This window comes from Zalophus californianus, chromosome 1 (genome assembly GCF_009762305.2).
Source record: "Zalophus californianus isolate mZalCal1 chromosome 1, mZalCal1.pri.v2, whole genome shotgun sequence".
Classification (NCBI taxonomy): domain Eukaryota; kingdom Metazoa; phylum Chordata; class Mammalia; order Carnivora; family Otariidae; genus Zalophus; species Zalophus californianus.
The window spans coordinates 163,893,630-163,912,138 of record NC_045595.1 but is presented as its reverse complement, the minus strand read 5'-3'; positions in this window follow the sequence as shown (position 1 = coordinate 163,912,138).

Here is an 18,509-nt window from a genome sequence, read left to right as displayed (position 1 = left end):
TGCATGAATGAGTAAAATTATCCTTATGATGCCTGAAAAATGATAGACTATGAGTTACAAAGCACAAAAGTCTTTTACTTACTCATGAGTGTGAAAAAGAATGCAATAGAATCATATTCATCATATTGTTTGTTTGATTGCCTGTAAGGGAGAAGAAAAAGATTTTCAGTATCAACTAAATTAGTACTCTCCATATCGTTATCAAGAAACCAGCACAATCTTTGGAAAGCAGTTTGGCAGCAGGTATTAAGAAATGTGCAAATAATCAAACTCACTGGCTCAGTAATACTACATATAAGCATCCTTATAAGAATAAAATTTACAGAATTTTATTGCATAAAATTATAATTCGGAAACAACCCAAATGTCCAAAAATGGGGAACTGGTTAAATAGATTGTGGCACATTTATTCAATGGCATAATGTGAAAAATGAATACTTAAAATACATCCTCCTATATATATATGTGTACATATATACATATACACAATTACTATGATTACAACTTTTGAAAATATGCTTGTGAAAAAATGCCAAAGATAGTCACACAAAGGATTATGGTTGCTTGGTTAAAATGGTGAACAGTTTACAGGATATTATTTCATTCTATTTGCCAAACTGTGAAAATATTTTATTTCTCGGACAGGGTTTCTTTTATCATCTGTCTACCTTTTAACCTGATAATTCACTATTATCTGTCTTCAGCTTTAATTTCTTCCAACTTCTTAAGTCACATGGCAGAAAAGGAAGTTACATTAATCTGTGCCTATTTTAATAAGCATCATTTACTACAATTCACTGATTTCACTGTAATAAACGTTCTAATGGAAGCATGTAGAGAAAGACCAGAAAGAAATGTTTTATACACCTTGGATAATGAGAAAAATAAAAACTGAAGCTGGACAAGAAACTGTTTTTTAGGAGTAAGGATCTTTGCTAAGACAAGATTTCCTGAGGAATTTTGAGTATCTTCATTTCATTCTTTCTTTTTCCTTAATGTCAACAGTTTTCAGGATATTTTCTCACAAAGGTGAGAATTTGATGAGTGCATACAATGAGATGGATTAAAACTGACCTAGTAAGAGAACATGGGGTAGAATTTGCACAGAACTTTTTTTGTTTTACTTGAAGTAGGTAGTTTTTTTCTTCTAAAATCAGAGATACTCGTGTTCTCCTTTAATGGGGAAATGAAGCCTTTTCTGAGATTTTAATTCAAACACTAATAGTTACACAAGAACTAGAAAAAAGCATTTAAAATTTCAGGGAAGAGGAATGTATTTCATGTGCCTCCTATGCTTTGATGACTCAGGCAGAATTTTACCTGAAAAAAAATTTAAAGGTCATGTTTAACATTCAGATATAATAGGGCAATCCCCCTCCCTAAGGATACTTTTTAACAAACATTTAAACTAAAACTTCTTGCTTAAATTTTTCTTTCACATTTTGATGGCAATTTTCATATAGGTGAGAGATTGATAACTATTTTAGTTCTGTTTTTTTATTTTATTTTTTTTCTTAATTGACAAGATTTCCAGGAAATGTCAAGCCTTTGTCCTTCTCCTTTGTCAGTCTGCCCCAGGGTAGACTTTTTCTTCTTTAAATATTCATTGGCTTAAAACATTAAGAAAATTACTCATACCTTCTTGGTAAGCTCCCCCCCCCCACCCCTTCTCGTCTGGTACAGCCAGGAATTCTTAGGAAGTGCCTACTGCAGCCAGATTGACCCTAATCGAGGCACATTTTCTGCTGGGTGGGCAGCCAGTCTCGTAAAGACATTCCCCATAGTTTAAGGCAAGTTTATTCACTTTCAGCCCAGCACCCGCAACCAAGCCAAGGAGCATAACATTTAACATACACGCGTATATAAAAGGAGCCCTGCCTGGTATGTGTGAGACTTCTAAGGAATACATCCTTTTGGGTTTATAGCAATATATTTTCTTCAACTGCTGGTTCAGCAAACTCAGGAGAGTGCCCGGTCTGCAATTCATAATGCTAGTTCCATACTAGATCACAGTCCCCAGAGCACATCGGCCCTGATTGAGCCTCTGAAGGCAACAGGGAGATTTTACGAAATTCGGAGCCAACTCTTTTCTCAAGCAGAGGCAAGCTGATTCTTCACACTGAGATAGGCTCTGACTATCCACAGCAGTGAAATTCCTGGATTTAGATTAGAAATTGGATTATAAACTGCCTCCGGGCAGGTAGAAGCAGCTTTAATCAGTTGGGCCAGATGCTTCCATCCCAGAGGAATATCTGCTGAACAAATGAGAAAGGGAAGTTCATTTTCTAGGCTTGCCTCTTTTGTGTCATATGAACCTCAATATATATTTTTTTTCATTAGCTGGTTGTCTAGGGAACAAGAGCCCTACGGAGAGAATTTGCCACAGCGAAGCCCAAAAACAAAAGCTTATTTGGCAGCATTGGGTGTCATGAGTGTACATTCATTTAAAAAAAAAAAAGGTTAAAAAATTTTTTCTGTGAGAAAATTTGTGAATTCAAATGATTTTATGATTAGTTCAACATACAGAAAATAAGTTTTTAGCATGGCAAAAAAAAAATCTGCCTTTAAAAGAGTGACATATTTTATATATTTTCTAGAGTCATTTTATGAGTTTCCAGACCTTTTCTGGTATACTGTCAGAACACTAATAAAAACACAAGTGCTCCAGATGTCCTACTATTTGCTTAAAATTTTTAAATAGAAAAAACAAAAAGACTATAAAGAAGAAAAAGAACAATGAAAGCCATTGGTGCTAGTATAAAATATTGGTTTCATCTGTCCAAGGCATCAAAAGATTTCAAAGCCTGTTTTGTGTGCATGTATGTGAACATTTTAAAACAAAATTTGAGAATCTCCCTGAATTAAGTAGAAATAATGGTTAGTTAAGTCTCTTTAAAAGTTAAATTACAGTTTTCTTCCAGGAAAACCAGTTATATGTTTTTTCCACTCACAGACAAAATACCAACCTTGAGTTTTGCTTTTTCTTTTGACCTTCTATGTTGATAAAGTGATAAAACGTTTTGGGCACAATATTTGTCATTTTCAAAGTCAGGTACAATCTTCACAAAGCCTCCTAAACCAAAAGGAAAAGAATACCAATTTAGTGTATGCTATAGTGATTTAGTATAGTTTTTTCCTTGTTTGTTATGTGGTTTTTTTTTTTTTTTAGTTTTCCTAATTTTTCCTTCAGAGTACACATTTGCAGTAGGAAATAAATGAACTCTGAATCACTGGGTAGCAAACGTTCACCACTTGTTAATTATACCACGAATTAAAAAGAACCGTTGAAAAACTTTTTTGAAATTAATCCCAAGAATTTGGAATAATGAATTTTTCACTTCATCTCTCTCAATAGCTAGCACACACTCTTAAATGTACAAATCTCTTTCCCATCCTTTTCTTCTCAAGATCGTCCAGCACCAGACAAGGACAACCTGGAAAGGAACAGTCACTTGTGAGTGTAGCAAGCTGAGGTTAAAAATTCCTTTTAACACAATTCTAAGGAAAACAGAGTTGTCAGTTTTGAGCTAATGTTCCTAGTCTGCCATCAATGGCACAATGCCACACAAGGCCGTTTCTGTGTCATTTTGGGCAAGCTACTAAGATTTTCTAGGACTTAGTTACTTTCTCATCTGTTAAGTAGGGTGTTGGATTAGATTACTTGTTTCAAGCCTTTGTATTTTAAGGCCAGGAAGCACAGTATATACAACTGATAAAATCAGGAGTTTTATCTGGGAGGATTCCATGGGTTCGGACGTGTGGGCTGCAAGTCACTAAATCTTTCACTTCTCCCCACACTTCCTTTGACCTCTGAGGGATTTCTTTGGATCACAGTTTGAAAACTTCTGGGCTGGATACTCTCCAAGGCCTTTTCTACCCCTCATATTCTGTCATTATAGATGCTATTCTAGAAGGATTTAAGAATTTAGAATTTAGAGGTCAGATGGATCTTAGAATTTATTTAGTTTAATTAGTTCATTTTGAGGATATTAAAACTAAACCAGTTTTAACCAAGTCCACAGCTGTATTGCTAAACTGGGCATCTTCACAACACATTATAATCAGATTACCCAGAATCAGTTCCTAAAATATCTGGATTATGGGTGAAAGGAAGAAAGGATAGATGTTACCTGCACCCCTTACCTGCAGAAACTGTCCAAGTTTGTTTTATCCCTAGGCTTATGGTTTAGGGTTATGTTAAAGGCCAGAATACAGAGGGTAAATCTGAAAAATCAGATAAGACCAGCAGGTTGTCCTCACCTGAAAGACTTGATGAAAGTTGATCTATCCTGTGGCCCCTCTGAGGTTTTGGATCTGTTTAGGAGTAAAGTGTTAGGCATCCAGACTGGACTGGGACCCAGAATAATCTCAAGGCTTTATTATCCAAATCACACTCTATACACATTCGGAGCCTTTGTAACAGAGGTCATTATTGAAGTCATTGTGAGTCAATGGCAGCAATCTTTTTGTTTCAGAATATTCTGTGTATAAAATGTATATGTTTCCCTTTTAGATTTCCTCAATATGGCACTAGTCTCTTGAGAAGAACAAAGTCTGAGACTTTACAGATAGGAAGTAACTGTGAGAATTTCTACTCTGAGGGGCTCAAGCAAAAAAAAAAAAAAACAAAAAACAAAAAACAGATACATTGGTGGGCTTTCCTAGAATTTTGCCCAGTGTTAGAAATAGTTCTGCAACCTACATACATACCACTTGTAAACTATGTATGTGTGAGATCTTCATTCTTGTATACAAGGCTTTAAACTGGGAAGCTAAAAAACTAGATTTCTAATCTCAGTCCTAACCATGCTGTGTGGCTGTAGGCAAATCAGTTAAACTTTGTCAGATTATTTATACATAAAATCAATATGCTAAAACTTGCTATCGGTTGGCCTTAAAGTAATTCTGTGAGAATAAAAAATGGATAGATGTTTTAAAAAAGATTTGAACCCCATAGCCAAAAAAGATATTACTTTGAAGAAATCTCATGTGCAAAGAATTTCATGATTACTGGCAAGGAATGGTGAATTCATCTGTCATGACTGCCAGTAAGCAGTTTCTATTTTTATTTTTTGGAGGACATGATAAGATACAACAATAAACATGGAACAGAATGGCTCCAGGGAGAAAATTGCATTTTGAAGAGCTCCTTCTGGACTCCCTAATGATAAGCAAATATTATTTCAGTGGAGGGTGACTAAAAACTCAGAGGTAGTTGAAAAAATATTTTAACCCTCGAGAAGGATACATTTATTACATTTCTAGGAGTCTTTTAGGAAATTTCCTAGTCTGAATAGTGAAGTGCTGGTATCACTTTGTTTTGTTTGGCCTACTGTGCTAAAATCTTTGTAAGGTCTCTTCAAGAATAAGGACTTCATCATCTTCCACCCCACAGATTCTTTTTATACATATACCACACCAAGCAATTAGGTTTTCACTTGGTGCTAACTCATTGGAATTTTGGCATATAATATTAAATTAATTGTGGCAAGGTAGTGGGGGGAACAAACAGCCATTTGATAAGTTCGGTTAGGGCATGTTTGAGAAGTAGAACATGGGAACATTGCTCTTTGATCAATAATAAAACTACCTTTTCCTTGTTCAGAAAGGGAAAAGGGTAAGAAGAAAACAGACCGTTGGGCTTTTTCAAACATTATTTTCTCAGGTAATGTATTATGAAAGAGTCTTTCTCAAGTGATAAAGTATAAACATTATTCTGTTGCAGATTTACCAAGGGAATAGTACTTGTGTTATTTATGTCTAGTCCCTATTAAAATCAGCCATAATTCTAACACTCTGGTTACCACCTGATATTCTTAGAATAAATGCTTTTTTCTTAAGTGAGTTTCTGTCATTTACAAAATAAATGATAACTGACAAAAGCATTGGGATTCCATGAGAGATTTCCTTTGACAACGGAATTAAAATCTCTTCACAACTGGCTGATCTAGTTCAATGTTTGCATTCTATAAAGAAAGAAACTGAGGCCCAAATGATTAAAACAGCTTGTCCAAATTCTCACCCAAGTTCTTACCATGGTGGAGTCAGAACCAGATCTTGAACTTCCACTAGCTCGTTCTCAATCTTAAACATATACTTCCCCTCAACATGTCAAAATTAACAAAGTATTCTCTCAAGTTGGAAAAGTTTGAAATAGTATGTGGAGGGAGGAAAAAATGGCCGTTGGGTCAACACTAGGAAGTTGAAAAGTGAAACCACATGGAAATCCCAAAGAAATCTACATGATAGCTTTGGAGAATCTAGTATTTCTTTCTTTTTTTTTTTTTTTAAGATTTTATTTATTTATTTGACAGAGAGAGACAGAGCAAGAGAGGGAACACAAGCGGGGAAGAGTGGGAGAGGGAGAAGCAGGCTTCCTGCGGAGCAGGGAGCCCGATGTGGGACTCGATCCCAGGACCCTGGGATCATGACCCAAGCCGAAGGCAGATGCCTAACGACTCAGCCACCCAGGTGCCCCGAGAATCTAGTATTTCTTAACAAGTCACCCCCTGTCATTTTCTAACAAATTACCATGTTTATTCATTAAAAGCAATGATCAAACCTAAAGATCTAAATTCTTTGCTTGCTTTTTTACATTTTGTCAATTCTTTGTTTACTTGTGAGCACTGGGTGTTATGCACAAACAATGAATCATGGAACACTACATCAAAAACTAATGATGTAAAGTATGGTGATTAACATAACAATAAAAAATTTAAAAAATTCTTTGTTTACTTGTTTATAATTTGTCAATCCTTACTACGATTTATTTCCAAGAAAGGGGAAACCTAGCCTGTCTTATACATGACTGTATCTCCAAGCACATATATGTGTTTTTCGAATGAATGAGTGCGTAAATGAAGACAGGGCAGACCAGAGTTGTTAGGTGATTTCCTCAGTTACCCATGGCAGGCCATATACTAGCGAGGTCTAGAACTAGGATTCTTATTTTATAGTCCTCTGCTTTTTCACTATATTATATACTGTTTCTCCTCTGGATATCTATCTATTTATCATCTATCTCTACATCTGTATCTATATCCATCAGTCAAGCAGCCAAAAATATAGAAGTTTCCTTTTCAATGAAGCTCTGGAAGTACAATCAAGGCTGCCCACCTCATTATTTAAAACAAAACAAAACAAAATTAAAAGAAACAAACAAACAAATCTGAAATGAGTTCAGATGAGAAACAAGAGTCTTTTAGAGGCTGGAGAGAATGATTTATGAGGAGAGAACAGAAGAACCAAAAAAAGGCAGAGTAGAGTGTAGTTACTAAATGACTGTTTCGGAACGGTGATGAAACACAAAGGACAGAAAAAAAAGTGTAAGATGAAATAGAACAGTAGAACGGTACTAATCCATATACATAAATAAACACTCAGAGAACACTTGCAATATTAGAGATTTCTTAGCACCAAATTTATAGTAATATGAATGTCCATGTTGAAATTGACCATCATCATTGACACAAAGGAGAATAACAGAGGCTAAATATAATTTCTGGTCTAAAGGTTTTCATTTCCTTGTTGAATTTATTCACATAGTGTTTAATTTGCAAAGCATTCCCATTCCCTGCAGGGTGCCTCATGAAATAAAGGAGAGCTACCGTAAGTCTGGTATAAAGAAGAAAAAAATTAAACTAGGCTTGACACCAAGACAATTTTCCTGGAAGTGAATCTACTGAATTGTGAAATAATCTTCCAACTGAAATAATTATGTTTAATTTTCAAAGGAACAAAGTTGGCTCTTAGTGTCTTGAGAACTTTTTACTTCTCAGAAAATTTTCAAAAATTTCAAGCCAAAGTCTTATTTGCACCAATGACTTCTAAGAGAGCTTTCACCTTTCTACTAATTCTGAGGACAAAAGGACTCAAAGAGAAAATGATAAAGCAGAGAGTTGGTTTCAAAAATCATTTTCTTTCTTCTAGTGGAGAAGCCCATTGATCTTTTGGGAAAGGAGTGGTTAAGTGAAGGAAAATGTATATATTTATTTAAAGGGTTTAGTCACATTTAAGATTTTTAAAAATATTATTAATTTTTATTTATTTTAAAAAGATAAAATAGAAGAATTTATATATGTTACAGTGGGATAATCAGGATTCTTAATTTTATGCACATTATTTTCACAGAACTCCTTAAAACAATGTAGAACCTGATTGATAGATAATTTTTAAAAAGACTTTTGATAACCATTTAAAAATTACTTTAATTTCAGCATTCCCCTGCTTTAATTTGTCAAACACTTTCAGATGAGGAAATTACAAAGTTATAATATTTGACTATATTAAGAGACTTTTAAAAATTATTACTCCTTCCCCGACTGTTCATTTTAAAAATATTTATTACAAAGCAAAAATAAAAATAATGTCCTATGTGAATAATTGAGAGTTAAGTTTTCTTATTTATTTACAGAACACGGTAGACAGTGGGGTACCTGGCACTTAATTCAAGCATTGTCAGTCCTTTTGGACATTCCACTTTCTGCTTCTCATTCTCCTACTTTATTAAAAAAGAAAAATCAGTCAACTAATATTTATTGGGTGTCTGCTCTGTGCTAGCTATTGTTCCAGCTTATGGCTATCTGGCAACCAGTCTCCAGGAGGATTCCCAATGACCTTTGCCTCTCGCTCTTCATGCCTAGTGTAGCCCTTCCCACCTGTGTCAGAGTTTGTCTATGGGACCAGTAGAATATGGGAGAGCAAAAGTGTGTGATTTCCAAGCTTAGGTCATTAAGCACGCTGTCATTTCTGCCTTACTGTCTCTTGGGTCATTTGTTCCGGGTAAATGTAACAGCTGTATAAAGAGGATACTCAAGGTGTCCAATGGAGAGGTCCACACAGCAAAGAACTAATCTTCCTGCATAAAGCCAACACCAGCTCACCAGCTATGTGAGTCAAACATCTTGGATTTAGATCTTTCTTGCCTAGTTAAGCCTTCAGATGGCTGTAGTCCCACGCAACACCCTGATTGCAACCCTGCAAGAGAGACTGCCCAAGACAGAATCACCCATCTAGAGATGACATTCATATTACTATAAATTTGGTGCTAAGAAATCTCTAATATTGCAAGTGTCTCTCAGATTCCTGACCCACAGAAACTGTGAGAGAAGAAATGTTTATTCTTTCTAATGCCTTGTTTTAAGGCATTAAATCGTGAGGTAATTTTTTACATAGCAACAGGTAATTAATACAGCCTATTTTGTCACATGAGAAAAAAATAAACGTGTTAAATAATTATGTGATTTGAAAGATTACAAAGAAGTATATGTACTACCAGGACTTTACGATGTGTTTATGCCTAGAAAAAAAGTATCGGATTCTCAAACTCTAACGTTTGCATCTGAAAATGATAGATTTTTCATTGTTTAATTATTGTAAACAGTTGCTAAAATTAAGAGTGCAGCCGTTATTTTGCTATGATTAGTAATTTTCTTCGAGCAGTATGAAGACCTTAAACAGGCTGTATTTTTCAAAGTACTGAAATAGGTCTCTTCAGCAGTCTGAGAAATGAATGAAAGAAAACCGACAGCACTATTACTTCTTCTAAGAGTTGTAATTGATTGCAGCCAAACTCTATGAGGAGAATATCAAGATCCGATTTCTACTCAGTTATTTTCTGTGGAAGGGGATGTGCTGGTAGTCAAATTGATGTGAAAAAAAGAGGGAGACTTCCTAATCAAAAGTATATTTGTTACCTGTTCTGCAAGAGTCTATGAAAAAAACCCCAAAGAGGCCTGAGTCTCTATATTAGTAACAGACTTGGACATATTGCTTATTAAATGAAGTTCTACAAAATTTCTGTCTTCTTTCTGAGATTGGCTAGATGTCTGCAAGAAGAGAGAACATGCAATATCTGTACATTCTCTACTTTAAACATTTCTTTGTTTAGAAATCACACTGGCCAAGTATTTAATGTTTCCATAAATGAGTAAGAAGGCCCTCCTCCTCAGTGTCCCAAATGAGCAATAAAGTTGTCACAAAATGTCCTGTGGAAAATATTAAAAGGTCGGAATACCCACTTAGCATGGCCACCTGGTTGAGCTGTCAGATTTCAGCTAATTAGAGCTCATCTCTTTGGCATGCATATTCATCTCTCTATCTCTATATGTCAGCCTTATTTATAAAGAATCCCACCTTGAGGGGAAAGGGGAGGTAGATAAAAGGACATCTGGTAATAATGGCTATTGCTTAGCTTTTCGTTTAATCATGAATTAGGAGAGAATTAAGATCTTCCTAACCGGTCTCGGTGTCCTTGTCTTCTTTAATTTCTCCCTCAATACAATAAAACCGTACTATTTTCCTCAGGGCTAACAAGTAAAACAGCATTTAATCCATTCGTGGTAGGCTTCTCTTTAAAACACAAACATATATTTCTTTGGTTAGACATGTCAGAAACGTATAATCTCCTTAAATTAGTATGACCAGGATGAGTACACGTTTCTCTCTGTACCTAGTCAGGAGAGAAGGGGTAGAAATGTTGCCTCCCGGGGAGAGAGGGTCATTTGGAAGCACTGGGTGGCATCAGGAAGAGCAGCAAGGGTGAGCTTTTTCTGTGGAAGCTTTAGGACAGCGATAGGCCCTATGAAGGTAGTGAACTTGGGTGTTGAGGTAAAGAAGGCCTCAAGCTGTGAGAGGAAGAAGCAGGACGAAGTTACTTACAGGAAACTATCTGAATCTGGATACTTAGAACCACGGTCATTCAAGCAGTGGTCTTCCATTTGTTCAGGCAAAACGGTTGGCGTTTTAATGAAACTTAAAATAGTCATCTACCTGCCTTTGGGAGTGTCCCAGGAAATCAGAAGAATCAAGAGGAGAGAAGCCAGAGGACAGGGCCTTAAAGTTGGAAATTGTCCAAGTCCAGGCCACCCTCTGGGCTAATATGCCTATCAAAGCAAATTTTCTCACTAGTATGGTTTCAAAACTGGTCTTAAAAGCCCTTGTTAATGACCTGGTAATTGTTTTAATAGCTTCTCAGTCAAGTGTGAAGTGCTGTAGTTGACATGTTAGCAGTGTATGAAGGATGGTGGAAGTTCACTCCCGGGGTATCTAGGGTATCATTAAGCATTCCTGCTTACAATTTGGCTTACTTAGCAATAAGAATTTATTTACTGTATCCATAAAACTTGTCTCTAGCTGCCTAAGGAAGTCTCCATTCAGGTTGGCTCGGTAAGAGTTGAAGGAATTCTTTTTTTTTTTTTTAAAGATTTTATTTATTATTTATTTGAGAGAGAGAGAATGAGAGATAGCACGAGAGGGAACAGCGTCAGAGGGAGAAGCAGACTCCCTGCTGAGCAGGGAGTCCGATGTGGGACTCGATCCTGGGACTCTAGGATCATGACCTGAGCCAAACGCAGTCGCTTAACCAACTGAGCCACCCAGGCGCCCAGAGTTGAAGGAATTCTTGATGAGCAGTGACCTTCCCTTTTCTGAGCAGCTTCTTCTGCAGGCAATGATGTAATTTTGTTCAAATTCTCTCTTGCTTCCTTCATGTGAAGAGCTCTCCCCAAGTCCCAGGGGGAAAATAACCTTTAAAAAGCATTTGTCCAGATTTACATTAAATTGATATTCATACATTCATTATTTAAAAAATATATTTAGGGATGCCTGGGTGGCTCAGTTGGTTAAATGTCCGGCTCTTAATTTTGGCTCAGGTCACGATCTCAGGGTTGTGGGATCGACTCCACGTTGGGCTCTGCGCTGGGCGTGGAGCCTGCTTAAGATCTTCTCTCTCCCTCTGCCCCCCGCCCCGCCTCTCCTTACTCCTCCCCCGCTCACATGCATGCCAATAAGCCCCTCTCAGTATGTCTAATCAGGTGTATGATGTCAGTATGACTTACTACCCAACTACTAACTGATGTTATTGTATACGATGGCAACTTTGATCTCTTAGTTAATGTGGTCTCAGCCAGGTACAAACTTCTTTGATGTGAAGTCCTTCTTCATATCTTCCTACTCCCTAGGATACCTTATTTACTTATGGCAAAATAAGTAACTTAATCCAAAGTCCCTGAATTGTATTTTCAGGACCTGTGCATGTCTTCAATTTACAGAAAACCAAAGTGAGAGAATTGCCTTCCAACTCACTGATTTTTAAATTTCTTGAAACAAAATAATACATGCATGATCAAAACAAGAAAACATTTAGTAATGAAATTAAAGAACTGCAAGTTAAAAGGAATTAGAGAAATTATTAATCCAACCTCTTGTATAATTATAGAATCTTCTTTTTTAAATTTAATGATGGCTTTCTATCTCTTGCTTCGCCACTTTGTAGAGAGCACAGTACGTTGCAAGGTAACTGTGCTTGGGCAGCTGTCTCTATTTTATTTTTAATTATTCTTTATGTTAAACTGCAATCTGCCTCACTAATATTTGTCCTAGTGATACTATCCACTCGGGCTTTTCAGAAAAAAAGATCCAAAAGAACTCCTCTAACGGCAGGCTTACAACATTAAAATGACTAATTGTGTCTCATAGAATTGGTTTTTGGTGTGGGAGCAAGGACACAAGGATTCTGCTGGTACACCTCTTCCATCCATGTTGGTGTCAATTGATTAAGCACCCTGACTGAGCGCAGATGTTCATCACTAAATGTATTTAAGTATTTTTATTCAGACACATTGCCTTATCTTTTTCAGAACACTTTAAGAGTGAATTAGAGAGATACTAATGAACAAACTCCTCACGTTTCAGTGATATAGTACAATAGGACTTTATTTCTTGCTCAAATAAGAGTCCAAAACAGGTGTTTCTGGTGGGCAGGTTGCTACCTCTGACACGCCGACCAGGGACCCGGGCTCTTCATGTCCTGTGGCTCTGTCATCCCCTAGAGCCTGCGGGGTACAAGGCAAAGGAGAAGGAACGCCTGCTTCTTGAAAACTCTCTCCTGGAAATACATACTATTTTCACTCACATGTCATCGGCCGAGCTTTTCACATGGCCACACCCTGAAGAAAGGAGCCTAGCGTATATAATCATGGTGGGCAAGCGCCTCCCAGGAAGATGTACAGAATGTAGACGAACCCCACCTGTGTTTGCTCCTCAGTGAGCTGCTTCTGTCACAGGTGGCTGCTTGAAACACTTTGTGAAATACAGATGCAATGTGTTGTGGGCTGTTTCTCTGACCCAGTGTTCTACTCTGGGGTCTGCAAACTTTCCCTGTAAAAAGCTTGGTAGCGAATATTTTAGGCTTTTTCATCACATGATCTCTGTTGGGGTTAGCCAACTCTGTCATTCTAATGAGAAAGCTGCCTCAGATCTAATGCAAATGAATGAGTGCTGCTGTGTCCAGGTAAACTTTATTTATGGACACCGCAATTTACATTTCATCTAATTTCCACAGGTTATGAAATATCTTTAAAAATTCTTTTTTCCCACCATTGAAAAATATAAAGACCTTCTTGATTCTCAGGCCATACAATAGGCGGCAGGCCAGATTTGACCCATAGATTCTACTCTGTTGACCCCTGATCTAGCACCACTCTCTGGAATTATCTTGATTTGATTTCGGTGAATACTTGCTAAGCCTTACTACTCACTTACTGCTCCCAAAGTTCTGATAAATCATTTATTAATTAGAATATATTCTTGAAATCCCATGCATTCTAGGTGAGTTCAGTAAGTTGATTTTGTACCTCATTAGTGATAGCTACAATTTATTAAGTACCCATGAAGTACAATCATTTTACGTACATTATTTTAGCACTTTAGAAACGCCCTAGGACATAGCTATCACCGTGCCTACTTTATCATTGAAGAATCCAAGGCTCAAAGTAGCTACAAACAATGTTGATTATATTTCATACAGCAAAAAATATAAAAGCCAAAATTTAAACCCAACTTGTGTCCAAGAACCTGTGCTCTTTTCATCACACCAAAGTTTCTCAGCCTTAGTGGTATGAGCTCATTAAAAAGCTAATAGCTATTCTTTTATTCTCTCTCTTTACCTGTGTTTGGACTTGATTGCATCTTTTTCATGTGTATTTTATCCTTTTCAATTTGAATATAATATTCCTTCAATGGAGCCAAACCTGCACAATTAATGCCATGTGGTAACACGCATAGTAATTAGTGCAGTAGGAGAAGTTTCTTATTGTGGAGAATGGCTCTGAAATCATAATGCCCATTATTGACAGAGGTAGCAGGAGAAAAGCCTCAGAAGAAAGAGCGCACACACTCTCTGAAGAGAGACAATAAAAGCAAGTAGGACTTCAGTGGTTGTGCCTTTGAGCTCTGCAGAAGTATAGGCCTTACTCTGTTACTAACTAGGATGACCTTGGGTAATACACTTAACCTCTCAGGTTTCCAATCTTGAAATTGCTTATTGGATTTTATACTATGGTAAACTTTTTACAAAGTTTCTTGAGGTAACATGGGTGAATCAAATTTAACACTTCTTTTGCAAAACTCATAAGATTGCTAATTGGCATAAATCGCAATTTAGGGTATGTGGAAGTGCTTGGATACAAAAAAGAAACTTCACAAATAAAAGCTCTGTTACGAATATTCCAAATTCCATCACAGATTATATTCCGTTAAGGTCACACCATACTGGAGCTCATTTTATCAAATATAGAATCTTTAACAGGAGTAATGTGATTTAGCCCTTCCCTCGTTGTATAGATCTTAAGCTGATGAATCCATTCGTCTCTGTTTATATTTGCCCTTTGGATGAAATTTTTCTTTAATGAAAGTCTATGCCTTCCCTAAAAGCAAAGATTACATTTCATAATTAATCTATGTCCTTGAAATACTGTGTGAATTTCCAAGCACAGACATTAGTGAAATATTATTTTGGAGGATAAAAGTCACCATTTTACAGCTCATTGACCCTTCAATGGTGTTTTCATGGGGATGTTATAGGCAAGATGAGTTGGTGCAGCCTCAGCAGAAGGAGTGAAATCAATACATATCTTCCATACCCCTTCCGTATCTCATGCAGGAAAGTTCGGTAAAAAGAAAATTGATATGCACGGTATCAAATAACTTAACAACAAAGAGCCAGAGAAATTCTTTGTAGCAACACATCCTGCAACACACAAGTCCCTTCTCTGGCAGACTATTTCCTTTTAACCATTTGAGGCTTCTCACATTTCCGCTGCAGCTGGAAACCATCCCAAGGCACTTCCTGCCTCCTCAGATTTTTGGCACAGGGCCTTGTGCTGTCCACTTGGCTCTCCTCGAGGCATCGGATTTGTTGCTATGAGGATCAGTTCTGTCTCTATTGTTGGCTTCATCATGAGGGAAAGATGTCTACTTTTCAGAGACAGCTATACCAGCTTTGATGTGTGTGGGGTCCAGAAGGGAGCAGTGGATGCCATTTTTCTTTATTTTTTGACACTAAACAGTTCAAATTTGCACTGAGGGAGAACACAAGCAAAGCAAATTTTCTTATTAAATAAAAATGCCACATTATATTTAGGGAGCACTCACCAAGATCTAACCAGAATCTGTACTTCACCGAAATATCGAGGAAAGGCATTTAGTAATGCTAAGCCGGTAATAGTGATTGACTTCTGTTTAGTTTTATCAGTCAGAATCTAAAATGTATATTTATTTTGATTCAGCAGTACAACTTCTATGAATTTATCCTGCAGACAGAGAAATGTGCATCAAGAAACATATATAAAGATCACAATGCTGGGTCATACTGGCCCTATGGCGGCAGTAGCTTGCTGCTAAGGAACAGTTCTCCTGTCCACTTCAGTCTCGGCTCAGCATTTTTTATTCACCACTGATAACTTATTCCCCGTGGGTACTTACGTGTGTGACACACATATATGCTTTTCAAAGGGCAACTGTCTACAACTATAGGAAAACATGGAGATGAAGGAAAATACAGTCTATCAAAGAAGGCAAGCAACTCTGCCAAGATTATTTCCTTTGTGTTGTTGACCTATTTGATTTTTAATGAAGCAAGCAGTAAATGAATATATGGGGAAATCTGAGGGAAAAATAAGTCCATGAAGGCTAAAAATAGAAGTCTTTTCTCTTTGCCCCAAATTCTCTGTCCCCACATTTTCTAACAATGACTCTTACTGGCAATATACACCTTTCCAGTATACATTTCTAAGTGTGTGTGTGTAGGTGCATATGCATACAAGCATGGTTTTCATAAATGGTATCAAAATATACACCTTGTTCCATGACTTATATTTTTACATAACATTAGAGCCCTTTCCATATGAGTACACATAAATCTGCCCCACAATTTTGATAGCAGCACAATATTTAGAATGCAAATTACATTAATTTTTTTAACCATTCCATCATTGGTATATATTTAGACTGTTTGAAAAATAAAAAACTGGGAACAGACCCAATGACTAAAATTGTGTCAATAGGTATATTGAATATATTTTTCAGTTCACACACATTTCCCTCTCTCTCACTTGCCCTCTCACTAAAATTCAAAATTGCCCTGTGCTTGGTTTTATTGAAAATCCTTTCTCTTAAAACAAACAAACAAATAAATAACAATTTCCCATTGCAGAAAACAATATCATAGATAAACAAATAAAGGGATTTATTTGTTTCTGCTCTGAGTTTCAGGAATTCCAGATCCTTCTCTTTTCATCCCTCCCCACACTCCCTCTTCTTCCCATCATTCAGTTCTGTTTTTCTCCTTATGTTAGGTTCATTCTCTTAAAAACATTGCTGAGAAAGGTTTCAGGCTTACATTGTCTCCCTGTGGTGATCCAAGAAGAAACAGAGAAATCCTCTCTTGTTTTCATATATAAAATCCTGGAAGAATCTGACTGGCTAATGCTATACAAAAAGGCTGAATGTTGTGCTGGGTTGAAGAGAGTCTCCCGAGAATTCATGTCTTTCTGGAACTTCAGAATGTGGCCTTATTTGGAAATAGGGTCATCATCGACATAATTAGTTAAGATGTGGTCATACCGGAGTAGGGTGGGCCCTTAATCCAATATGCCTGGTGTCCTTCTGAGAAGAGAAAGAGGGGACACACTGAGAGACAGACATACACAAAGGGAAGACAATGTGAAAACACAGGGAGGTCACCATGTGCCAATGGAGACATTAGAGTGATGCATCTACAAATCAATATTTGCCAGCAAACATTAGACACTAGGAGAAAGGCACGGAATAGATTCTCCCTGTGAGACTCCAAGAAAGACCCAACACTGCTTAGCTCTTAATTTTGGACTTCTGCCCTCCTGAACAATGACGGAAAAAAACTCTCTTGTCTTAAGCTACCCAGTCTGTGGTACTTTGTTATGGCAGTCCTGGGAAACTAACATACCCACCAAAACTATGGGAGTGGGAGAGGGACAGTTTTCCAAATAACACAGATGCTATTACAAAATTCCTAAGAAGAAATAACCGAGCAAACCAAAGTAAAGCAAAGCAAAGCAAACAGATGAATACCACCAACAAAAACAAAATTAAAATTATCTGGTGGTACAACCTTGAAATATACCTAGAACATTTTTCTTTTTTTTTTTTTAAGAGTGTATTTATTTATTTGAGAGAGAGAGAATGAGAGATAGAGAGCACGAGAGGGAAGAGGGTCAGAGGGAGAAGCAGACTCCCTGCTAAGCAGGGAGCCCGAAGTGGGACTCGATCCCGGGACTCCAGGATCATGACCTGAGCTGAAGGCAGTCGCTTAACCAACTGAGCCACCCAGGCGCCCCTAGAACATTTTTCAAACCCCATATAGCTATGTTTTTTTATTTGATATTTTTACCCCATCCACTTAAAGTTGAGGAAATTTACATAAGAAGCAACAACATAATGAAATCACAAATGTATAAAGAAAAGCAAAAGTCAAATAATAATGGAAGTAGAAGAAGTAGAATGATTTCAATAGAACCCGGCACTTACAGCTGTTTCCTGGTATTTGTCAAACAGAATATGAGTCCATACAACTTTTATTACACAATGAAAAAAGAATACCTGACTGTTAAAAGAAATGACTTTTATTCCTATCCATGAGAAGAAATGTGTATTTCAGTAAATCAGAATAAAACTAGCCATTAGGAAAATCAAAACTCAGTCTCAAATTCCAAAAGCAAGAGAAATTGAATTTGAAGGAAAGTAACATCTTCCAAAGATTCAAAACATTAATTGAAGTTTTTATACATAATATTTGACACTCAAAACAAAAATTTATCAGCTCTATCAGGACTTGGGATCAAATGACCAAGATAAAACAAGCTAACAATAGAAAGACCCATTGGAGAACTAGATATTGCAGTTATCATTCAGAGATCCTAAAACAAATGTGATTAATAGGCTTAAGGATGCAAATGACAAAATGGTAAGTTTCAGGTAAACACAAGAGCAGGATTTTGAGAAATTTAAAAAATAGGCAAGTCAAGATAGTGACTGTACCTTTGCAGAAAGAGGGTGGAACTTAAGCGATACTACAAGGATTGTTTTAGAAGTGCTGGTATTGCTTGATTTCCTGAACTGCTTGATGATTTCATGGATGTACTTCCTCTCTGAAAATTAATAGCGGGGGAACATTTTCTGTGTATATGTTATAC